Here is a 26,496-nt window from a genome sequence, read left to right as displayed (position 1 = left end):
GTTCGTTTTCCAAAAACAAACTTTAGTAAGAAGCCGCCTGTGTCAGATCAAAGATTTTTACATCTTTAGAAAGAATCTGATACAGCATGAATTTGAGGATCATTTGGCTTGCAATCAGAACACTGCATAGTTATATACATGCACACCCAAAAAGCTTTAGGTTAGTTTCTTGAAAACTTTTACAAGTCTAGAAACTTGTCAAAGACATTTAAAGAAGGATTAACTCTTCAGCTTCAAAATTAGGCACAGAATTATTTGCATAATTTATAATATCAAATCAAGAATATTTATTAAAATTATTTATACTTTTTGTATTCAATATTAAAGACATTACAGCTAAATTGTGAACTAATTAATTTTGTTTTCTAAGACTTTTTTTTTTTTAATTTTAAGCAATCTCTACACCCAGTATGGGACTTGAACTCACAACCCCAAGATTAAGAGTCACATGCTTATTTTGTTTTAAGTTAGGAACCCAGCTAAATTTAAATTGTCTATTGATTGGCTTTAAGGAAATGTGAGTCAAGAAAAACAGGAGAAAATTCTTGCCTAAGATACTAGCCTGGAGATTTTCTTCTACTAGAAATGTTCCTCATTTCTTACTATATAATATACTCAGATTATTTCACTGTATTTTCAGATCATCACTTAAATATAATTTAACAAGATATCTGAAATGTGGTAGCATAATGTCAACCATCTCTAACAGACCCAAGTGTAGATGTGGTACGTGAAAGAGATAAGAACATTTGGTTTACAGAAACCAAAGCATCAGGGCACCCGGCTGCCTCGGTTAAATATTCACCTTCAGCTCAGGTCATGATCTCACAGTTTGTGGGTTCAAGCCCCACATCAGGCTCTGTGCTGACTATTCAGAACCTGGAGCCTGCTTTAGATTCTGTGTCTCCCTCTCTCTGCCCCTCTCCCACTGGCACACTGTCTCTCTCTTAAAAATAAACGTTTAAAAATTTTTAAATAAGAAACCAAAGCATCAATTTTTACCATAAAGATGATCATATTATGCTGTTTAGATATTATCTAATTGCTGATGCATTTTTCAGGTCAAGTGTTGGGTCAATATTAAAATATAATACTGCTAGACATTTAGATGGCTAACAGACACATGAAAAGATGCTCAACATCACTCATTATCAGGGAAATACAAATCAAAACCACAATGAGATACCACCTCACACCTGTCAGAATGGCTAACATGAACAACTCAGGCAGCAACAGATGTTGGCGAGGATGCAGAGAAAGAGGATCTCTTTTGCACTGCTGGTGGTAATGCAAATTGGTGCAGCCACTCTGGAAAACAGTATGGAGGTTCCTCAAAAAATTAAAAATAGAACTACCTTACAACACAGCAACTGCACTACTAGGTATTTATCCAAAGGATACAAAAATGCTGATTTGAAGGGGCACATAACACCCCAATGTTTATAGCAACACTATCAACAATAGCCAAATTGTGGAAAGAGCCCAAATGTCCATTGACTGACAAATGGATAAAAGAAGATGTATGTATATCACAATGGAGGAGCACTTTGGTGGCTCAGTCAGTTAAGCAATTGACTTTATCTCGGTTCATGTTCTCGCTGTTTGTGAGTTTGAGCCCCAGGTTGGGCTCTCTGCTATCAGCACAGAACTTGCTTCAGATCCTGTCTCCTCTCTCTGCCCCTCCCCCACTGGTTCCCTCCCTCTCTCTCTCTCTCAAAAATAAACACACTTTAAAAAAATAAGTATATATGGAAATGCAAGCTGGCACAGCCACTCTGGAAAACAGTATGGAGGTTCCTCAGAAAACTAAAAATAGAATTACCCTATGACCCAGCAATTATACTACTAGGCATTTATCCAAGGGATACAGGTGTGCTGTTTTGAAGGGACACATGCACCCCCATGTTTATAGCAGCACTGTCAACAATGGCCAAAATATGGAAAGAGCCCAAATGTCCATGGATGGATGAATGGATAAAGAAGATGTGGTATATATACACAATGGAGTATCACTCGGCAATCAAAAAGAATGAAATCTTGCCATTTGCAACTATGTGGATGGAACTTGAGGGTATTATGCTAAGTAAAATTAGTCAGTCAGAGAAAGACAAAAATCATATGACTTCACTCACATGAGGACTTTAAGAGACAAAACAGATGAACATAAGGGAAGGGAAACAAAAATAATATAAAAACAGGGAGGGGGGACAAAACAGAAGAGACTCATAAATATGAAGAGCAAACTGAGGGTTACTGGAGGGGTTGTGGGAGGTGGGATGGGCTAAATGGGTAAGGGGCATTAAGGAATCTACTCCTGAAATCGTTGTTGCACTATATGCTAACTAATTTGGATGTAAATTTTAAAAAATGTTTTAAAAATTAAAAAAATAAATATCATAAATTGCAATATATATACATACATATATATAAACACATACACAATGGAATACTACTCAGCAATCAAAAAGAATGAGATCTTGCCATTTGCAACAATGTGGATGGAAATGGAGTGTATTATGTAAAGTGAAATAAGTCATAGAAAGATAAATATCATATGATTTCACTCATATGTGGAATTTAAGAAACAAAACAGATGAACATACAGGAAGGGAAGGAAAAATAAGTTGCAAACAGATAAGGAGGCAAACCATAAGAGACTCTTAACTAATAGAGAACAAACTGAGGGTTGCTGGAGGGGTGTTGGTTGGGGGGATGGGCAAATGGGTGATAGTCATTAAGGCAGGCACTTGTTGGGATGAGGACTGGGTGTTGTATGTAAGTGATGAATCACTAAATTCTACTCCTGAAACCGTTACTACACTATTAACTTTCTTTGATTTAAATAAAATTAAAATAAATAAAAAAATTTTTTAAATTTAAATTAAAAAATAAAATATAATACTGCTGCTGAGGAAGATTTCATGGTAACAGTCAGAAATACTGATTTGGAAGAACTATGGCATTCTTCAGAGACGATACAGGAGATAAGAGTACTTACTGTATAAAGCTAAAGAATGAATCATCAAAGCCACACATGTTCAGTATCTTAGAGCTAATATCACAGAGCAACCCTTTCCATTACAATACAAAGACAAAATCATGAATGCTGTGCTTCTGCTTGGTGATGTTATTTCTGATACTATATAATCAGAAATACTATATGTTTCTGATACTATATAATCTGATACTATACTATCTTGTCTCTTAGTACATCAGATTTCCTAAAATGGGAACATATTTTCTTTACCCAGCTGCCTGTTACTCTATAAATACGTAAGATAGAGAAACTTGATTAGAAGGTACATGGGATAAGCTGAACTAATTAAGCTGAGATAGTTTTTACTAGGGAGAGGGTACTAGAACAAAGCCTTTGAAAACAGTTACCATGGTAGATAGATGTGCAGTGAGAGATAGGCCCAAGAAAGATTAAGATTCAGACTGGTGTGGAAGACATAGAGATGGCCCTTCCATATTCTCTCTTTAAGGTAAGACCTTCTGCTCACCAGCAGGGAGTACAGGTAGCAGATAGGCTCTGGCAGACAGCGACTTCAAGGTCTGTCTCAGCTGCAGAGAGCCACCTTACCCAAGATCACCCCTTCCTGCATGATCTGGCGAATCTAGTGGATAAATGACAAGAGAGTACAAAGGTGCGAGGCATTTCAGCCCAATTGAGACACTCTGACAGGCATTCCTCACTCCAGAGTTCCCTGTTGGGTTAACTGAAGCTTTGTAGAGCTGCACTGTAGTTTGACTTCACCTTTTGCCTAATCCTGCTTTCTCCCCCTTCCTTTCATTAGTGGTGATCCCTTGAACCCCTAACTCTTTTCAGCATCTACTTCTAGAGAACACAACCTCAGACACTAGTGATCCAAAGACACAAAAGTGGGAGGTGGCAGAACACGCACATTTGGGGCCACGATATGTGCTTGTCACTCCATGGCTCCTTTTACCTTTGTTGCTTTTGTGTTGCTGAAGGCCAAGTTTTAATTCTGCCCGCTTTTTCTTATTCTGCCGGTATTGGAGTTCTAACAGGAGATAGACGGGTGTTCCATTTTGAGAGATGGCACTACTCTATCATTGAGGAAATTTTCATGAAGTGCTGTTTGCAACAGTGTGGACACTGTTCAGGGTTCAGGGAAACCAACAAGGCATGTAACATCCCCAGCATGAAGGAACAGTGACCACTGTCTGGAGAGAACTATGGGAGAGGGCTGCCGAACAGGAACTCGAAGACATCAGTAAAGGAACTCAGTCAGGAAAACTTCACTCTTTTACTTTTCTGAACTCCCAGGGGTAACTTTCATTGACCAAATCCAGCCAGATGCCAGAGAATAAGGAAACCCTTTGAAGTAGCACTAAAGATCTGTGTTCCAGGGACACAGAACACAGTGGCAGAGTGAAGAGTGGATTAGGAAGAGCAATGAGAGAATATCCCACCCACTGTCATTATTCCTTTACTATGTGTTTTTTTTTTTAATAGTATGCAACATCTTCAACATCTTCAACATACGTGTGAGATATTTGCTGATCAGGGGGCTGAATTGATTAGTCTCATCTATGTATTGGAAAGGAATTTAATTTTGTTGAGCACCAACTTTGTACTAGTGAGCTTAATATTTCAAATATAAAAAAATTTCAAATATAAATCTTATCCTTCAGGGTAAACATTATTTACTGAATGCCCATAATGTGTCAGACACTCTTCTAGGGACTGGAGATATAGGAGTGAACAGGACAAAGTCCTTGCTTTCATGGACCTCGCATGCTAATGAAGGAAGGCAGAAAAGAACAAGCAAACAAATAAATGAACAAGATAAGTGCAGGTAGTGATAAGTTACTGTGGAGAAAAGTGTCTACTTAGATAAAGTTGTCAGGGAGGGCATCTCTAGAGAGTGACATTTGACTTAAGATAGGGGAATAGGAAGACAGAACATTTTGTGCAGACAGAAGAATTAAGGAGGAGATCATACTTCATTGTCTGAAGCTTGATTACCAATGATTTAAAGAAAAAAAAATGAAGGAATCATATCAGATGCATTCCAGTATGTAAGAGACAAAGCTTTAAGGTGACAAATAGGGGCTCCTGGGTGACTCAGTTAAGCATCTGATTCTTGGTTTCGGCTCAGGTCATGATCTCACAGTTCATGAGTTCAAGCCCTGTGTCAGGCTCTGACCTGACAGTGCAGAACCAACTTGGATTCTCTCTCTCTCTGACCCTCCCACTCTCTCGCTCTCAAAAAAACATAATAATAATAATAACAAACTTTTTTAAAAAAGTCAGAAATACCTTGGTATGTACAATCAAGAAACAGAAAGGCAAGTGGAAGTGGTAGATGAAGTAGGAGACATAGAGATCCAATCATGCAGGGACTTTTGGCTGTGGAAGTAAGTGTAAGTTTTACTCTAAGTGCAATGGGAAGCCATAGGAAGTTTTAAGGAAGGGAATGACATTATTTGTATTTTTATCATATAACTTCATGTTTTTGTTTTGCTAACTTCTACTTATTCTTCAAGTACCTTAGATTAAATCTTTTAATAAATACATGACTCAATAACTTTTTATTGAAAGAATGAAAGAATACATGCATGAATGAATAAATGAATTGATTTCAAGAGCAAGATTCTTTATGCTTCATGACTAAATGAAATTCTATCTTCAGTTGTGCTGCTCAACTACTGTCTCTCATTTCAAACAGTCAGATAATCCTTTTGATTGAATTTTCTTTTAAAAATATGACAAAAAAATAAAATAAAATAAATATTACAAAAAGAATTAAGTCCATATGTATCTTTGTCATGGTTTCATATTAGTAGCAGCAGTAAGAGTGTAAATATCCAGCAAACAAAGTTTTAGAAAGCCTTTGGATTCCCAAATACTGTAGGAAATGCTTAACAGGCTGCTATATGAATAGGTTAATGAGCAAAATTAATTCATATTAATTTCCAATCATCAATAGCTTAGTGTCTTTTAAGAACCAATATGGGTCAATTTTATATACTCTTATGCCATCTCTTCCAAAATCATCCTCCTTCACTCTGCTGCTATCCTGTCCGCATTTATGCAACATTTCCTTCTTGCCTCTTTTGGTGTCCACCTCCCTAAGTACCTCATCCCCCAGGTGTCTTTTTTTCTTTTTTTTAAGACTTTACTTTTAGGGGCTCCTGGGTGGCCCAGTCGGTTAAGCATCAGACTTCGGCTCAGGTCATGATCTCACAAGAGGGGCTCCCTCTCTCTCTGCCCCTCCCCTGCTTGCATGCACACACACAAACTCTCTCAAAAACAAAAATAAAAGATAAACACAAAGCAAGGGAGAAGGAAAAGTCAAGGATGACTCTGTTTCCTAGTTGGACAACTGAGAGAGAACGTGGTGGTGCCATTTACTGAGACAGGAGCACAGGAGAGGAGCAGGTTTGGAAGAGAGACAGACGAAGATCATGAATTTGGTTCAGGACGTGTTAAGTAAATGAAAGTAAAGCAATGCAAATTATTTCCAGAAAAAAAATTAAAATTTGATGGTTTTAAAAAAGTACTCATAAGCCTGTTTTCAAAAGCGTTATTAATTTTGAAACAATTTTGGAACTTCAGAAAAGTTGCTAATACAGAGTTCCTGTATACCCTTCACCCAGCTTCCCCCAAGTCAACACCTTATATAATCTTATATATAAGTCTAGTACAATGTTCAAACATAATAAATTAACATTAGTACAATATATTAACTAAACTACAGACTTTACTATAATTTCCCTAGTTTTCTAACTAATGTCCTCCTTCTGTTCAAAGATCAAATCCAAGACACTATATTGTATTGAGTTGTCCTATCCCCTCAATCTTCTATGACAACCTTCTGTGACAGTCTCTTATTCTTTCCTTGCTTTTCATACATTGACACTTTTTAATGTCCCTCAATTTGCATTTATCTGCTGCTTTCTCATGATTACACTAAAGTTGTAGAGTATGTGGGAAGAATATCAGAGTGGTGTACCCTCCTCATCACAGCCTATCAGAGGGGTATACATGGTATCAATATGTCTGTTACTGGTTATATTAACCTTGATTACTTAAGTTCTGCCAGGTGTCTTCAACGTAAAGTAACTATTTTTCCTCTTCCATATTCTGTTCATTTGAAGGGAGTTACTAAGTCCAGCCTACTTTCAAGAGAGGAGAAGCTAACTCCACCTCTTCGAGGGAGGAATATCAAAGCACTCAACAGTAAGTTGTCCAACAGTAAGAAAACTGGCCCATGGTCTGTAATATATTTACTTATTGTTCAACCCTATCATACGTGTAAAATAGTTTCAAAATTGATAACCCATACCCTGTGGTAAACAAGTTTATAAGAATTAGATGTTTAGGTATAAGTCTTTTTATCTTTAGCCTTACAGTAACTAATCAAAACACTTTTTACAGTTATTTAAGTCAGCTCCTTTCTTTCCCATCCCTGTTAGTGTGGTTGTGTCATACAGTTATAATTCAATTAGATTTATTTGCCATAGCCTACATTCCATCTTGGGTCTCCCTGCCATTCAAGTTGATTTTTTTTTTTAATTTGCATACAGTAAAATTAACTCTTTATAGCATTCAATTCTATGGGTTTTGATAAATGCATAATCATGTATCCACTACTACTGTACCATACAGAACAGTTCAAAGTCATTTTATTTTATTTATTTTATTTTTTTAATGTTTATTTTTTATTTTTGAGAGAAAGTGCCAGCAGGGGAGGTGCAGAGAGAGAAAGGGACAGAGGGTCCATAGTGGGCTCCTCATTGACAGCAGAGAGCCCAGTGTGGAGCTCCATCACAAACCACGAGATTGTGACCTGAGCCTAAGTCAGACACTCAACCAACCAACTGAGCTACCCAGGCATGCTTCAAAGTCACTTTATTATTATTATTTAAAATTTTATTTTATTTTATTTTTTTAATTTACATCCAAGTTAGTTAGCATCTAGTGCAACAATGATTTCAGGAGTAGATTCCTTAGTGCCCCTTACCCATTTAGCCCATCCCCCCTCCCACAACCCTCCAGTAACCCTCTGTTTGTTCTCCATATTTAAAAGTCTCTTATGTTTTTGTCCCCCTCCCTGTTTTTATATTATTTTTGCTTCCCTTCCCTTATGTTCATCTGTTCTGTGTCTTAAAGTACTCATATGAGTGAAGTCATATGATATTTGTCTTTCTCTGACTAATTTCACTTAGCATACTACCCTTTAGTTCTATCCACATAGTTGCAAATGGCAAGATTTCATTCTTTTTGGTTGCCGAGTAATACTCCATTGTACATATATACCACATCTTCTTTATCCATTCATCCATCGATGGACATTTGGGCTTTTTCCATACTTTGGCTGTTGATAGTACTGCTATAAGCATCGGGGTGCATGTGCCCCTTAGAAACAGCACACCTGTATCCCTTGGATAAATACCTACTAGTGCAATTGCTGGGTTGTAGCAATTTTTATTTTTTAATTCTTTGAGGAACCTCCATACTGTTTTCCAGAGTGGGTGCACCAGTTTGCATTCCCACCAACAATGCGAAAGAGATCCTCTTTCTCTGCATCCTCGCCAACATCTGTTGTTGCCTGAGTTGTTAATGTTAGCCATTCTAACAGCTGTGAGGTGGTATCTCATTGTGGTTTTGATTTGTATTTCCTGGATGATGAGTGATGTTGAGCATTTTTTCATGTGCCGGTTGGCTATCTGGATGTCTTCTTTGGAGAAGTGTCTTTTCATGTTTTTTGCCCATTTCTTCATTGGATTATTTATTTTTTGGGTGTTGAGTTTGATAAATTCGTTATAGATTTTGGATACTAACTCTTTATCTGATATGCCATTTGCAAATATCTTTTCCCATTCTGTTGGTTGCCTTTTAGTTTTGCTGATTGTTTCCTTTGCTGTGCAGAAGCTTTTCATTTTGATGACCCCTCAAAGTCATTTTCAAGTTAACATTTAATCCAAAAACTTATTTTATCTGAATTATGTGGAGAATTCTTAATTTTGCCAATTCTTTTCCTGAGGTTTATTAATTCTTTAGCAAAATAGAAAGATACTTAAAATATAAGATTACTGAAAGCAAAATAAATATATCTTTTGATCATTTCAAGATAAAATTCCAATAAAGGTTACCTTTGAACCTTTCTACCAGTTCAAAGTTTAAGGTGCTTAAACAAATAAATGTATCTTTTGTGACTTTTTTTCATTAGTCAAAGATTAAATAAATCACACAAATGTGACACCGAGCATGTAAAAAGAAATGCAAAATAAAAATCAATTATAAGACTCACTGAATTTAATTAAAATACATTTGGAAATATAATAACTGGTTTTTAAAATGTTATTTCTTACATAAATAATATCCATGACCCATTCTGATCCCAATACACTGCCAGGCAATTTTGTCTGCTTTTATATAACAGTCCTCCAAATAACCTCCTAATGACGTGGTGGCAGAAGGTGGCAGTGAGAAAGGAAGAGAGAAGTAACTGGAAGGTTAGAAAGGGAAAAAAAGCAGAAACCTCAGTCTCTGCGGCCTTAAATGAGGGCTGAATGAGGTGAGATGGGTGCAGCCTGGCTCCAGGCTGTGAATCCTGGCCTCTCCTCCACAGGCAGCCTCACAGAGCAGAAGGGATTAGAGATAGAATGGATCCAACAGTTCAAGCACACACATTTTTTCTTCTCCTAAGCCTGTATCTACAGGATAACACTCAATGATTCACCATACACAAACCTCCTATTTAGTTTAAAAAAGAACAAAAGTAGGGGCACCTGGGTGGCTCAGTTAGTTGGGCGTCTGACTCCAGCTCAGATTATGATCTCGTGGTTTGTGGGTTCGAGCCCTGGGCAGGGCTCTGCAGCCTGGAGCCTGCTTTGGATTCTGTGTCTCCCTCTCTCTCTCTACCCCTCTCCCGCTTTCTCTCTCTCTCTCTCTCTCTCTCTCTCTCTCTCTCTCAAAAATGAATAAACATTAAAAAAATAAAAAAGAGCAAAAGTATACAATCTGACTAACCTCAGGAATAAGCACTGGTACCGTTCTAATTCAGCCAACTGTATTAACAATGTACTGTTAATGATAAAGACAATAAGAATTCATTTGAGAAGGTATTTTCCAAGGCTTTGTCCATCAACCCGAATTAATCCACTAAATCTACTCTAATTGTACTGCTAAATATACCCAGGCTTTAGCCTCAGGAGTAACTGTGACTTGAGTTCACCATAGCTTCATAGAAGGCAATCATATAACAAAGGCCTCAAACATTTTGTATTACTATCACGGTAGGAGTTTATTTTAAATTTCTCCAAGACATAATATTTTTAAACACTGTTTATCATTTATGATGTATACGAGTCTACACTTCATTACAACAAGATTTCACACAACTATCTTAAGTGTATGTTTTTTGGCACCAAAAAATAATTTACTTGACATCAAATCAATAAGATCCAGGGCATTTACTAACTTAATAAGTTTTGGGGGGGGGCACCTAGGTGACTCAGTGGGTTAAGCATCCAACTTTGGCTCAGGTCATTATCTCACAGACAGTGAGTTCAAGACCCACATCGGACTCTGTGCTGACAGCTCAGATCCTGGAGCCTGCTTCAGATTCTGTGTCTCCCTCTCTTTCTGTCCCTCCCATGCTCGTGCTCTGTCTCTCTCTCTCTCAAAAAATAAACATTAAAAAAAAGTTATTTTTGTGGGGCAAGGTTGCTAGTTGAGATCCTAGAAAATGTGGCCTGATGTCATCCTGGCCAGTGACTCTGAGGAGCTGACAATTTATGGGTTTTTTCCTGGGTCATGTGAGATTATGTTCTGTTTATTTATCTCCCACAATGTGATGAAAGAAATCTTGGGAATTTATCTTCACAAGCCACACTATTTTGGAAGTTTCTGGAATTATCTGAAAATTGTTTTTATTATGGTTTGTGTAGGAATGACAAATTCCCTTTCCAGTTACAATTTTTAAAGCATGTTAATCATGTCCTTGCTCATTTCAATAGTGCAGATCTTACCACCCAAGGAAACTCCAAACAAGGTCTCTACTATTGGATTAACTTTACTGCTCTCAATTTTTTTCCCATAAGTTACCCCTCTGGACTAAGCTAATGCTTAGTCTAACTGAAGGGACATCTGATAGCAACTCTTAGTTAACCTCATAAACAGTGAGAATAAGTGAGTAATTAGTATTTGGATTGGAACATATTATGAGATCCTGGGAAATAATTGCCAATACTTTTCAAATAGCATGTTTCTTAAACTTGCAGTAAAATGAATTTCTATTTCTCAGCACATATGTAAATTGAAGGCAAAAGGAATGATCTTGAAGGCAAGAGAGATTTGGTTGGGATTTCAAGTTTCCTACAGATAACTACAGAAGCAAAAATTCACATTACAATCATTGCATACTATGACTAAACTTGACTCTGTCATAACTTCTAATATGTTTTCAAGATCTCATACCTATGCCATCTTAAACATCTCATTCCCAAAGCCCTCAGTGAAGAAAATTTGCATCTTTCAGCATTAAAGTTCCTTGTGATTAGTCCTCCTGAACTTTTAAGCATGTGCATTATTAGAAACAACACTACAGGAGGCCATGACATTGTCACTAGTATAGCTATGAGGTGTATGAGTCTGTGACTCACCTGGACAGGACAAAGTACAGAGATATCCCTCTAAACTCTTGGGAAAGTAATGACTCTACAAATGTCTTCTGTGTATCATTCTTCGTGGCCCTTTTTCATCCTCTTATCCTCACCCCATTTCCTCCTTCAAAAAAGTACAATTTTGGCTTTGTGAAGTGCTGCTAGTTTTGACATCAGTCTAGGATTCTGAATCGAATGTCATTTCCCACCATAGTTGTATGATAAAAATATAAAAACAGGGTTTCTGTGTGTTTATAAGGAATTTTTATTATTTTTTAAATTGATTTCTTAAAGTTTATTTTGAGAGAGAGAGAGAGCACATGCAAGTGGGGGAGGGGTAGAGAGAAAGAGAGAAAGAATCCCAAGTAGTATCCGCGCTGTCGCACAGAGCTTGATCTTACCAATCACAAGTTCATGGCCTGAGTTGAAACCAAGAGTCGAACGCTTAACCTACTGGGCCACCCAGGCGCCCCGATGAAGGATTTTTTTAAATAGCCTCATTGGCTTGTTACAAGTATAAATACTATATAAACTTTATCAGTTTCAGTAATAAAGTAGGTTCTGATATATAATTAATATTCCTATTAATTACAAAAGAAATATGTGAGGGGTGCCTGAGTGGCTTAGTCGGTAAAGCATCCAACTTCTGCTCAGGTCATGATCTCATGATTGGTGAGTTTGAGCCCCACATGGGGCTCTCTGCTGTCAGCCAGAGCTTACTTTGGATCCTCTGTCCCACTCACACTCTGCCCCTCCCCTGCTCATGCCCTCTCTCTCTCTCTCTCTCTCAAAAATAAACATTACAAAAAAAGAAATATGTAAAACAATGATTAAATAAATAAAAAGTACAGAGGAGTTTTGCCATTATTCTTTGAGCTTCCAAAATATCTAGAAATAATTTAACAATGTAGCTACCTGGAAAAATGTAGGAACATGGTTTGAAATAATAAAAATGTAGTTGAAGAAGTACTTTTTATTTTGGAAAATACTAAGACCTGATATCGTGAATAGAAACAAGAGAAATGCCATCTGTACTACCTTTGTTTAAAATCTACAAGTACCCAGTTTCCAGTAGGTCACCAAACTATAACTTTATAGAATTATAACAAAATTTATCATGGTCTTCTAATATAACTTTATGAATTTTTATATACGCCCCCAAGGATACATGGAATATTTCCACATTTTTTAATTAGTTATATTTCCAGAGCTGTCTACCTGCTAGATGATGGGCATGGGTACTTTGAAGATTATGGGTAGTTGGAAATAAACTTACCCCTGTGATTTCCAGAATTAAACAACTCTTAAAAAGTCATTATTAAACAGAACTGTATTATTAAGGGTAAGCTAAGATATGCTATGGCAACAAATAAACCACAAAAATCTCTTTGACTTAAAAAAGCAATGGCTGGGGCACCTGGGTGGCTCAGTCAATTGAGCGTCTGACTTCAGATCAGGTCATGATTTCTCAGTCTCTGAGTTCGAGCCCTGCATCGGGCTCTGTGCTGACAGCTCAGAGCCTGGAGCCTGCTTCTGATTCTGGGTCTCCCTCTCTCTCTGCCCCTCTCCTGCTCACACTCTGTCTCTCTTTCTCAAAAATAAACAAACATTAAAAAAAAAATCAATGGCTTCTTTCTTACTCACAAACTCAGTCATCCAACTTCACTTGGTGGCTTTCTTCCACATGGTATCTCAGGGATCCAGGATCCTTCCATTTTGTGATTTTGCCATCTTCAACATGTAGCCTCTGAAGTTAATATAGAAGGAGTAGAGAATGTGTGAATGATAATGGATGGATTTTTTTAAAGCTCCTCTTGATGCTTTTTTTTAATGTTCATTTATTTTTGAGAGAGAGAAAAAGAGGGAAAGAACAAGTAGGGGAGGGGCAGACAGAGAGGGGACAGAGGATCCAAAGTAGGCTCTGTGCTGACAGCAGAGTATTATCTCCTCTGCCTACTACCACTGGATAGAACCTAATCACATGGCTACAAACTAACTCCAAGGAAGGCTAAGAAATGTATACCCACAAAGAAGAAATACTTGGTGTCTAGATAGTGTCTAGCCAGGTTTCCATCACAAAAAAACCCTATAGTATGTTCTGTGCAAAAATTTATTGTTAGTCCTGAACTAGGCCTATAGAAAGATGTGTAACATTTATCTTGGCTTCTGTAATTTCAGCAATAGCATGACTTCTTTAAATGAACACTAAACTGTGATTTTGTTCAAATAGGTAAGTACTGAACAACTGTGAGTATGAGGTCATGTTCCCTGACAATATGTAGAACATGTAGAACTCTTCTATCTTGCCTATTAATGCTGAATCATATGCTTTAACTCAGCAGAATGGAGATGAGACTGATACTGTTTTATGAAAGCTGAGGAGTTCAAGAGGTCTAATGACTAAATAGAAAGTTATCTCCCAGACCTACCTTGAAGGTAACCCAAAGGAGGGCTTGAGGACAGTCCAAGAATTCTCAAAAATTAATTTTGCAATTCTCCAACACACAGAATGATCCAGCCATAATGTTCTAAATCAGCACTGTCCTATAGAAATAAACAGTAAGCCATATATGTAATGTTCTAATACCCACATTAAAGATAAAAAGAATCAGGTGAAATTTGAGTATATTTTATTTAAGCTAATATAATCACAGTGTCATTATTTAATTATATAACTATTAATTTCCTATTCGTTGCTGTAACAAATTACAAGACAATGGCTTAAAACAAACACATTTGGGGCACCTGGGTGGCTCAGTTGGTTGAGCCTCCGACTTCGGCTTCGGTCTTGATCTCATGGTTTGTGAGTTCAAGCACCACATCAGTCTCCTGCTATCAGTGTGGAGCCCTCTTCAGATCCTCTGTCCCCTTCTCTCTCTCTGCCTCTCTCTCTCTCTCAAAAAAAAATAAACACTTTAAAAAATAATTTAAAATAAATAAATAAAACACATTTAGTTATTTAATTATTCACTAATTCACCTATTTTTCTGTAGGTCAAAAGTCCAATGAAACCCTCACTTGGCAAAAATCAAGGTGTTGGCAGGGCTCTGTTCTCTCCTGTAAGCTCAACAGGAGAATCTGTTTCCTTGTGTTTTCCACCTTCTTGGAGGCCCCTTCCTCTATCTCAAAGCCCATTAACATTGCATCCCTCTGTGTCTTTTTTCTGTAGTCACATCTTCCTTTCCATTCTTAAGAACTCTTGTGTTGGACTGTCAATCTAACTCTATAATTTGGGAATTCTTTTTATCAAACTGTTCATAAGCAAAATAAACATAATCTTACTATCCCATGCCCGACTTCTGCTCAGGTCATGATGTCATGGTTCGTGAGTTCCAGCCCTGCCGTGAGTTCGAGCCCCGAGTTGGGCTCTGTGCTGACAGCTCAGGGCCTGGAGCCTACTTCCAATTCTGTGTCTCCCTCTCTCTCTGCTCCTCCCCTGCTCACACTCTGTCTCTCTCTCAAAAATAAATAAAGATTAAAAAAAAAATTTTTTTAAACAACCCACAAATCTCAGTGACTTAATACAATAAAAATTTGTGTTTTTTTCACACTACTGTCTGATGTGAGTTGTCCTTGATGTAGCTAACATAGCTATACCATCTGAAATATGAGGCATCCAAGGTCACTATGGAAGAAGAGAGATGGAGAATCACATCCAATGCTATTAAAGACCAGAACTGCAAGTAGTTTATATTACTTCTGTCTACATTCTGTTGGCCAAAATGAAGTACATGGCTCCACTTAATTGCAAGTGAGAGGAGAGGAGGTAAGTTTCATCTTTCTGTCTGCCCAGGAATAATGATTACACAGTATCACCTCTGACTTAGAGGTAGAGCTTTTCACACTCCAGAGTTCCCCAACTGGGACATGGACCTCTGGGGGACATTCTTACAAATGTCAGGTTCATGAAGTTTTCTTTACCATTCTCAAGGGAGCATTTTTTACTATCTTGGAACCTCCACTCTCATTTGACTTTTTTTTTTTTTTTTAATTTTTAACGTTTATTTAGTTTTGAGAGACAGAGCTTGAGTGGGGGAGGAGCAGAGAGATAGAGGGAGACACAGAATCTGAAGCTGGCTCCAGGCTCTGAGCTGTCAGCACAGAACCCGACACGGGGCTCAAACCCATGAAACCCAAGATTATGATCTAAGCCAAAGTCAGAAGTCCAACCAACTAAGCCACCTCTCATTTGACTATTTTTTAATGTGTACTAATTTTTAATTTTTATTTTCAACTGAGAAGATTAGAAGTTAAAATTCAAACCTGCAGAAGTGAAGGGATATCAAACAGAGTAATTAATCATCATTAGTCAGGGTTTTCCTGAGAAATAGAACAATAGTATGGATGGCTATATGTAAAGAGATTATAAGGAATTGGCTGAAAAGTTCTAGGATGGGCAGTCAGCAAGCTGAAGATCCAAAAGAGCCTATGATGTAGTTCCAATCCAAGTTTGTAGGTTTGAGATTCAGGAGACCCAGTAGTGTTTCAGTCCAAAAACCAGCAAGCTCAGAACTCAAGAGCCAATCATTCAGTCCAAGTCCAAAGGCTGAAAAAAACCCTATGTGCAGTTCATAGTAGTTAGGCAGGAGGGGTTCCCTCTTACTTGTAGGAGGGGCAGCCTTTTTGTTCTATTCAGGCCATTGGATGAGGGCCACTCATATTAGGGAGGGCAATCTGCTCTACTCAGTCCACCAATTCAAATGTTAATCTCACCCAAATTACCCTAACAGGGGTACCTGGGTGGCTCAGTCGGTTAAGCAATGGACTTGATTTTGGCTCAGGTCACAGGTCATGATCTCAGGTTGTGAGATAGAGCCCCCAAGTTGGGCTCTGCTCTGAGCGAGGAGCCTGCTTGGGACTCTCTCTCTCTCTCTCTCTCTCTCTCTCTCTCTCTCTCTCTCTCTCTTTCTCTCTCTGCCCTGCCCCTGCTCATGTGTGAGTGCACTCTCTCTCTCTCTCAAAGTAAATAAACTTAAAAAAAATAAAAGACACCTTCACAGACACATCAAGAACAATTTTTAACCAAAAATCTGGGCACTCGTGGCCCAGTCAAGTTGATACATAATATTAACCATCACATAATCCAAAAAGCAGAGGATGAACTTGAGTGCTTATTTAATATCCAGATTTTTATTACTATGCAAATGAAAATCAGCATTCTAGTGTCTCTTGTGGTCCAGAAACCCCATAAAAAAACCAAAAAAACCCAACTTTGATACATGTATCAAAAAAGTTATAACAAAGCCATCATTGGTACAGTGTCACTTAAAACAAAATTTTCAGAGGGGTGCCTAGGTGGCTCAGTCAGTTAAGCATCTGACTCTTGGTTTTGGCTCAGGTCATGATCTCATGGTTCAAGGGATCCAGCCCCATATCGGGCTCTGTGCTGCTAGCACAGAGCCTGCTTGGGATTCTCTCTCTCCCTCTCTGCCCCTCACCGGCTTGCACCCTTTCTCTCTTTCTCTCAAAATAAATAAATAAACTTAAAAAAATAAAAAAGAATGAGTTGTCCCAGAAACCTCCAAAAGTGCCCCTTAGTATCCCTGCTTTCTATCATGATAAGCTCATCTTGTACATTTCCTGCCCTAGATCTAGGGTCAGCCATTTCTTCAAGGAGCCCTGCTTCTTTTTGTTGGAAAATAGCATTCAGAGACTACAGCACTGGGATGCCTCACCACTTTTGGACTGTCATTATTTCTATGCCCACTCTGTAGACAAAGCTAGGAAACATGTGAATTTTTGAAAGAACACTAAATTATGAATTCATATAGTTATTTCCAAATCAAATGAAATTAGAGTTTTCCCTTAAATTCTTTGATTTTATATTTTTATTTATATTTTATATTTTTGTATCTTTTATTACACAGAAAATATTTAATGAAATTAACATAATTACTTGTTTATGCATTATATATATACATATATACATATATATACACATATATACATATGTGTGTATATATATATATATATATACACATATACATAGTGCACAAAGTAGTTTCAAAGTGACAATACTAATATTACCACTAACAATAGAACTACCAATTACAACTGACTATTTTATTTACTTAAGATATATCCTGCCAGGAAGGTATATCAAATGATTGAGTTTTAAAGTCATTTCAAATACTTTTTTCTGTGTGGTTATACCATCAATGATATACTCCAAAGTTCACTTGTATCTATTTGTTTCACATTTTTAGGGATTTTCTTTTCCTTTTGATTCAAGTTTGTTTATTTTTTTTTTTAATTTACATCCAAGTTAGTTACTATCTAGTGCAGTAATGATTTCAGGAGTAGATTCCTTAATGCCCCTTACCCATTTAGCCCATCCCCCCTCCCACAACCCCCCCCAGCAACCCTGTTTGTTCTCCATATTTAAGAGTCTCTTATGTTTTGTCCCCCCTCCCTGTTTTTATATTATTTTTGCTTCCCTTCCCTTATGTTCATCTGTTCTGTGTCTTAAAGTACTCATATGAGTGAAGTCATATGATATTTGTCTTTCTCTGACTAATTTTGCTTAGCATACTACCCTCTAGTTCCATCCACGTAGTTGCAAATGGCAAGATTTCATCCTTTTTGTTGCCAAGTAATACTCCATTGTATATATACATACCACATCTTCTTTATCCATTCATCCATCGATGGACATTGGGTTCTTTCCATACTTTAGCTATTGTTGATAGTGCTGCTATAAGCATTGGGGTGCATGTGCCCCTTAGAAACAGTACACCTGTATCCCTTGGATAAATACCTACTAGTGCAATTGCTGGGTTATAGGGTAGTTCTATTTTTAGAGGAACCTCCATACTGTTTTCCAGAGTGGCTGCACCAGCTTGCATTCCCAACAATGCAAAAGAGATTCTCTTTTTCTGCATCCTTGCCAACATCTGTTGTTGCCTGAGTTGTTCATGTTAGCCATTCTGACAGGTGTGAGGTGGTATCTCATTGTGGTTTTGATTTGTATTTCCTGGATGATGAGTGATGAGCATTTTTTCATGTGTCAGTTGGCCATCTGGATGTCTTCTTTGGAGAAGTGTCTATTCATGTCTTCTGTCCATGTCTTCACTGGATTTTTTTTTTTTTTGGGTATTGAGTTTGATAAGTTCGTTATAGATTTTGGATACTAACCTTTTATCTGATGTGTCATTTGCAAATATCTTCTCCCATTCCGTCGGTTGCCTTTTAGTTTTGCTGATTGTTTCCTTCGCTGTGCAGAAGCTTTTTATTTTGATGAAGTCCCAATAGTTCATTTTTGCTTTTGTTTCCCTTGCCTTTGGAGATGTGTTGAGTAAGAAGTTGCTGCAGCTGAGGTCAAATCTTCCAGATTGTCCATTTTATTGGCATATAATTCCTCACAATATTCTCGTACTATTGTTTGTATTTCTGCTGTGTTGGTTGTGATCTCTCCTCTTTCATTCTTGATTTTATTTATTTGGGTCCTTTCCTTTTTCTTTTTGATCAAACTGGCTAGGGGTTTATCAATTTTGTTAATTCTTTCAAAGAACCAGCTACTGGTTTCATTGATCTGTTGTTTTTTGGTGTCAATAGCATTGATTTCTGCTCTAATCTTTATTATTTCCTGTCTTCTGCTGGTTTGGGGTTTTATTTGCTGTTCTTTTTCCAGCTCTGTAAGGTGTAAGGTTAGGTTGTTGATTCAAGTTTTTTATATGAACCATTCACATGGTTCCAAAGTCAAAACTATAAAACAGAATGTAGTAAGCAAAGTCTTTTCAACCCTTTTTGTCCCTCAATTTCACAAAAAAAGGGCTTTTTTTAAGGGTACAGAATTGGACCAAATTGTTAAGAAAGCCTGATACCAGAGGGAGGTTCAACAGAGCATTGTTGGTAATAGCCATAGGGGAAAAAATTAGCTATTATTGAATTAAGACTTATCATTCAAATCAGTTAAACATGTTATAGGTCCAACCTGTAACAAAAAGAAATTTTCTTGTGGCGCCTGGCTGGCTCAGGCAGAACATGCGACCCTTGATTTCAGGGTCATGAATTTGACCCCCACATTGTGTAGAGATTAAATAAATTTAAAAAAAAGAAATTTTCATCTTTCTGGTGAAGTGCCTTACTTGGTTTCTTTAACTATGATTCAATCAGTCACTGGAGAGAGGAAAATAGTCACAGAAGTCTTCACTATAAACAAGAGGAAAACAAAGCAGCTTCCTGCAGACTGGAAAAATATCTCCAAATTTTCTATTTATAAACAACTAACTGAATATATGATGCAAGGAAAAATTCCTATTCAAAATAGCAAATGACACATGCACACAAACCCTAGGCCTACACTTAATAAAAATGTGCAGAACCTATAGGAAGAAAACTAAAATTTTACTAACATATATGATAGAATAAATGGAGAGAAACACTAGTTTGTTTAGTCAGAGTCAATATTCTAAAGATGTTGATTATTCCTAAGTTATAAATTCAATACAATCAACGTCAAAATTAGTTTTTTGGAAACTTGAAAAGTGATTCTAAAGTTTTCATTAAAGTACATATTGGGGCACCTGAGTGGCGCAGTCAGTTAAGCGTCCGACTTCAGCCAGATCACGATCTCGCAGTCCGTGAGTTCGAGCCCCGCGTCAGGCTCTGGGCTGATGGCTCAGAGCCTGGAGCCTGTTTCCGATTCTGTGTCTCCCTCTCTCTCTGCCCCTCCCCCGTTCATGCTCTGTCTCTCTCTGTCCCAAAAAAAATAAATAAACGTTGAAAAAAAAATTTTAAGTACATATTATCTTGGAACATTTGGAAAAGTATAATTGGGGGCATCCCTGTGTGCCCCTAATCCCAGCTGGTCTGCCTGCAACCCCTTGAGTGACAGCCCTAGCTCCCTGCACAACCCCACTTCCACCCTGACAAGAAGAAAGGAACTATCATGAGCCAGGAGAAACTCGCCACACTGCAGGCACAAGTACGCACGGGTGGAAAAGGAACTGCTTGCAGAAAGAAGGTGGTTCACAGAATAGCTACAGCAGAAGAGAAAAAATCTTTAGTTCTCCTGAAAGAATATTAGGAGTCAACAATATCTCTCACACTGAAGAGGTGACTATATTTACAAATCAAGGAACAGTGAGGCATTATCACAACTCTAAAGTTCAGGTGTCTCTGGCAGCCAGTACTTTCACCATTACAGGCCATGCTGAGGCAAAACTGCTGACAGAAAGCCTACCCAGCATCTTAACCCAGCTTGGTACAGACAGTGGGACTAGTGTAAGGAGACTGGCAGAAGTTCTGTCTAAACTCTCTGGGGATGGAAAAGCATCACTTGCTACTGAAGCGACTGATAATGAAGTTCCAGATCTTGTGGATAATTTTCATGCATTTCCAAGAATGCAACAATGTGATTGGAAGTTGGCTTCTGAAGAAGACAGAACTCAAAGAAGTTACTGGAAGATGCCACTTTACAGTAGCATCTGCTACTATTTATAACTGCTTTTTAAAATTTTGTTCATGAACCTGATAAAATCTAGATCTGATAGTTTTAAGCCCAAGTCCCCTAGCCACTAGCAGCTCTTTTCAGTTTTTTGCTTGTCACAATTCATTCTTCACAGCTAATTAAGCTGAAGAAGCCTGGGAATAAATTTTGAAACAGAGGTTAATGAAGTTCTTTGCCTAGTTAAAAAAACAACACATAATTGGGGGAGAATTTAGCACACTAGATATTAAAACCTACCATAACACAACCTTAGTGCAACAGCACTCAATTGAATAGAGTCTATAAATAGACCAATGAAAATATGTTAATTTGCTCTATGATTACATTTCAATATAGGGAGAAAGACAAAACTATTCAATAATTATATTGGGATTATTAATAGCACCTTTTTTGAAAAAGTTGATTCCTATATCTTTTTATTTAACGAATCATTTTATGATAAATTAAAAATTAAATGTAAAACAACCTGAATTATAAATGTCCTAGGAAGTATATTTGACTCTTTATTATGACAGGTAAGCTGAGAAAAGTGTCCTTATTAAAAAACATTAAGTGATGGACCTTAATACGCTCAAAAGACATATGAAAAAATTTAATTAAAAACAAAATATGGGGGCGCCTGTGTGGCTCAGTTGGTTAAGCATCCGACTTCGGCTCAGGTCATGATCTCACGGTTCGTGGGTTCAAGTCCTGCGTCAGGCCCTCTGACAGCTCAGAGCCGGGAACCTGCTTCGGATTGTGTCTTCTTTTCTCCTTGCCCCTCCCCTTGCTTGTGCTGTCTCAAAAATAAATAAATGTTAAAAAAAAAAAAAAGCAAGAAATCTTAAAAGCATTTATGAGAGCCCAAGGAAACTGCTTTCAACTTAAAGGCAGAAGGTGAAAGAGTTTTTGCAGGGACAAATACCAAACAACTCAAATACTGTATCTGAGAAATGAATCAAAGGAAAAGAAATGAGATCCATAAAAATATCCCTTAAGAGAAGTATTTTACGCACGATAAAATTGATGTTGTGGATTGTTGGACCAGAAAAGGAAGAAGCCACAGGCACTAAACTTTCCCTTTTAACTTAAAAATCAGGTGCCTTATATATACCATGAGAAATGTTTACATATGTTCATCAAAACCCATGGACAAGTATGTTGGTAGTAGCACTGTTCATACTGGCTTCAAACTGTGTGGAAACCACACAAATGCCCATCAAGAATGGAATAGATACACAGATTGTGGAATATGCACAAAGTGGAGTAATGCACAGCAAAAAAAGATAATTACAAACTGCAAAATTAATGAACCTCACAAACCTAATGTTGAACAAATATAAAAGAATGTTTATATAAAACATAAAACAGGCAATAACCATTATCCTGATTCCTAACAAAATGCCATGTTCATAGAGTGGAAGACTCAGTGGGGTCGATTCCCAAATTAATCTGTAGATTCAAAGCAATTCAGTCAAAATCCCAACAATTTTTGTGTGTGTGTGGATAGTCAAAGGGTGACTTTGAAATTTATATGAAAAAGCAATAGGCAAGAATACAAGCAGAGTCAAGTAAAGCAAGGTGGAAGAATCTGCTCTATCTGATATTAAGACTTAATATGAAGCTAAGGTATGCAAGACAGTGGTATCAACTCAAGCATAGAATAGACCAATGGAACAGATTAGAGAGCTTAGAAAGAGAACCATGAATATATGGATACTAGATACAAAAGATGGTACTGCAGAGTAATGTAGAAGGCACAAACTTTTCAGTAACTGAGATTGGGCAATTTTACATTCACCTGGAAAAAAGAAATGAGAAATAACCCCAAAATCACAGCATACACAAAAACCAATTCCAGGGAAATAATCGAGTTACATAAGAAAAGGTAACACAGCTTCTTAAAGATAAAATATGAGACTATTTTCTTGACCTTGAAATGAGGAGAGGCACTTAAATTTTTAAATTTTTTAAAATGTTTATTTATTTTTGAGAGAGCGAGAGTGGGGAGAGGGCTAGAGAGACAGGGAGACACAGAATCTGAAGCAGGCTCCAGGCTCTGATCTGTCAGCACTAAGCCTGACACGGGGCTCTAACCCACCAACTGCGAGAGGAGAGGAATTTTAAATAAGACACATAAGGAATTAACCATAAAAATATGGATAAACTTAATATTATAATCAAGAAATCTTTTTTAAGTTTATTTGAGAGAGTGGGGGAGGGGCAGAGAGAATCCCTCCGAGTCCACGTGGACAGGGCCAACAGCACAAAGCCCGATGCAGGGCTCGAACCCATGAACCATGAGATCAAGACCTGAGCCAAAATCAAGTCAGATGCTTAACTGACTGAACCACCCAGGTGCCCTACAAAATTTTTTTTTTAACTTTATATATTTATTTTGAGACAGACAGCATGAGCAGGGAAGGGACAGAGAGGAGAGACAATCCCAAGCAGGCTCAGTGCTGTCAGCATAGAACCGGATGTGGGGCTCGAAATCATGAAACAGAGAGAGATCATGACCTGAGCCAAAATCAAGAGTCAAGACACTTAACCGAGCCACCCAGGAGCCCCTAATCAAGAAATCTTCTTAATCAAAAAAAATACCACTAAAAAAGTGAAAAGCCAAGCTACAAAGTAGAAGATATTTGCAGTGCATATATTCAATAGACTTATTTCCAGAATAAATACAGAACTCTTAAAATCAAGAAGAGACAGTCCCCAAAGAGGATATCTAAAGGTTTTTTCAAAAAATGTAAAACATAACCACATTAGTCATCTAGAAAATCCACATTAAAAAATGTGTAACTTAAGACCTAGTGATTACACTCTTAAATATACCATATATCCATGCATATGTTTACCAAGACATGAATGTTCTATAGCAGACTTGTAAGACCCTAAAATTGAAAACAATCTCAATATCCATATATTGGCGATAGATATTAAGTGACATACAAAAATGAGTCACAGAAACATGTGGGCAAAAGAAGTCAAAATACAAAATACATTATGATCTCATTTATGTAGAGTAAAAAATAGGAGATGAAAAAATAAACCAATGTTGAGAATGCATGAACCACTTTCAAAACTATGAAGGAAAGCAAGTAAGTGACTACCATAAAGTCAGGATAGTGTTGTATAGAAGATAAACTGACACACTGTAAAATTTTGAAATTTGAGCAAACATTGATTTGAATCTGGGCAGCACTAAACTCCTGTCAAGAGCTAGGGGAAAGGCTCTTATAGAGCAGACAGGAAGCAAAGCAAGGAAATTATTTGATTGGCTATAGCTGAAGCAATTGCCTTATCTGTGAAAGCCAAGTTGCTGTTTGTGATTGGCTGTCTGTAGGTTTTTCAATTTCCTAACCTTGAGGCACCTCAAGGAATTTACTCTGTTTTAGGTTTTAGTTTGCTGAAGTAGGCTGCCATGGATTAGAGCTTCCTTGTTTTAGTACGTGGTCATGGTAGGGCAGGAAAGGGAGGGAGAAATCATTGGAAGGGATTCTTGGGTCCTGGCAATATTCTAGTTCTTCACCTCAGCAATTACATAGGTGTTAGCATTCTGACAATTCATAAAGTTGTATATGGTGTCTGTTAATCTCAATAAAAGAGCAATCTGTTTATCCATGTATGAGTCAGTTACTTAGGAATACATTTCCCAAATGATATCTAAGACCTTTATGGAAAAACATTAAAGGAAACTGAATAATGGAGATATTCATGTTCAGAGTTTGGGTCACTCCTAACCCACTCATATCCACTATCCCCAAACCTGTTCATTCTAGTCCTCATCTCAGCTAATGGCAATTCATTTCTAGTTGTTCAGGTAAAATCTTTACTCATCCTGACTTCTCACAACCACCACAGTCCACCAGCATATCCCCTGGGAAATATCTTTACCCAAAATCTGATGACCACTTTTACAACTTAAACATCTTGGTTTAAGTCATTATATTTTGCCTAATTATTGCAATAGTCTTGTTTCTGTTCCTGCTCTTGGCCCCATTTCATCTTTTCTCAGCACAGCAGAGTAATTCTCTTAACATAAATTTTATTATCACTTCACCTAAAACTCCCTATAGACTTAAAATGGCCTGTAATGCTTTGTACCAGCTGCTCACCTACCCCCATTACCTCTCTGAAATACTTTACAACCTTTCTCCTTGGTTACTCTGCTCCAGCCATAATGGCTCCTAGCTGCATCTTGGTTCACTGTTTGAAACAAGCATACTTTATGTGCTGGAAGAGACGCAACCAAAGTTTGAAAGACAGAATGAATCACAGAAGCCATGTTAAGGACTTGTCGTAATTTACTTATAAATTGCCTATAATGCACAAGGCCCCATCCTAAGTATTTGAAATAGAGCAATGGGTTAAAAATAATTTTAAAAACCTTGTTCTCAAGCGTGCATTCAAGTGAGAAGCAAATAAACCAAAGTTCAATGTTAACTATATAATGGTAAATGTTATGAAAATAAAGCAAGTGGACAGTGATGGCAAGTAGTGATTTTAAGAAAATCAGAGTACTCAAATGGCAATAGGAAGCAGTTGTAGGCATTTGAGTATCATTTTTTGGAAAAGATAATGCTAGGGGACATAAAAATATTTAAGAAATTTTCATATTTCTCAGGTTTATTTTTTATCAAGTTGCAATCTTCTTCATTGACTTATTAGTACGAAGATCCAACCATGTAATTTGTTTTCTAGGCTAAGTGCTTTAATGGAATTACCTCAAGAAGGAAAACTGGTTAAGACTTTACTCAAGGATTTAAAGTTCTTCTTTTTTTGGGGGGGTGGGGGGTACCTGGGTGGCTCAGTTAGTTAAGCAGCTAACTTCGACTCAGGTCATGATCTCACGGCTGGAGTTCAAGCCCCGTGTCCGGCTCTGTGCTGACAGCTCAGAGCCTGGAGTCTGCTTCGGATTCTGTCTCCCTTTTTCTCTGCCTCCCTTGCTTGCTCTTTCTCAAAAATAAACAATAAAAAAAATTTTTTTTAAATGTTTTAAGTAATTGAACCCCAAAACATTTTAATGACTTGTTCTGACAAACACTGGTTCGTGTTACTTCACCATATAATCATTAGTAGCTTTACTTTCAAATTTATGTCAATTTATAATTTATTACTTTGGTGGGATTTGTTTAACGTAATTACTAAAGTGTATTTGTGTATTTACTGGAGTTCTAGAAATAGTGCATAAATGAGCCCTATTTGGAAATACAACTCACTGAAGATCAAACTATCTTCTATGTGCAAACCTTGGGATTTCAGTTAATCAAGATGTTTCCTAAACAGCTCCTTTGAGGTCTCCAAACTAATTTCAGTCCTTAGTCTTGAGCCCTATCCATCTTCTGCTTCTAAATTTTCCATTAACAAGAATTTGTAACATCTAACAGGAGGACCCCATTATCTCTTTTCCCTAGGAAACT

At 37.4% G+C, this 26,496-nt stretch overlaps 1 pseudogene; it reads left to right on the top strand.

Moving 5' to 3' along the window:
• Positions 1-5,361: 5,361 nt before the first annotated feature.
• Positions 5,362-21,084, top strand: LOC124508317 (transcription factor BTF3-like; annotated as a pseudogene).
• The last annotated feature ends 5,412 nt before the right edge of the window (positions 21,085-26,496 follow it).

This window comes from Lynx rufus, unplaced genomic scaffold (genome assembly GCF_022079265.1).
Source record: "Lynx rufus isolate CCGP_SWC_20201006 ecotype Redwood Valley unplaced genomic scaffold, mLynRuf1.p SCAF_13, whole genome shotgun sequence".
Classification (NCBI taxonomy): Eukaryota; Metazoa; Chordata; class Mammalia; order Carnivora; family Felidae; genus Lynx; species Lynx rufus.
Note: the sequence above shows the minus strand (reverse complement) of the source record. Positions and strands in the feature narration are given on the sequence as shown.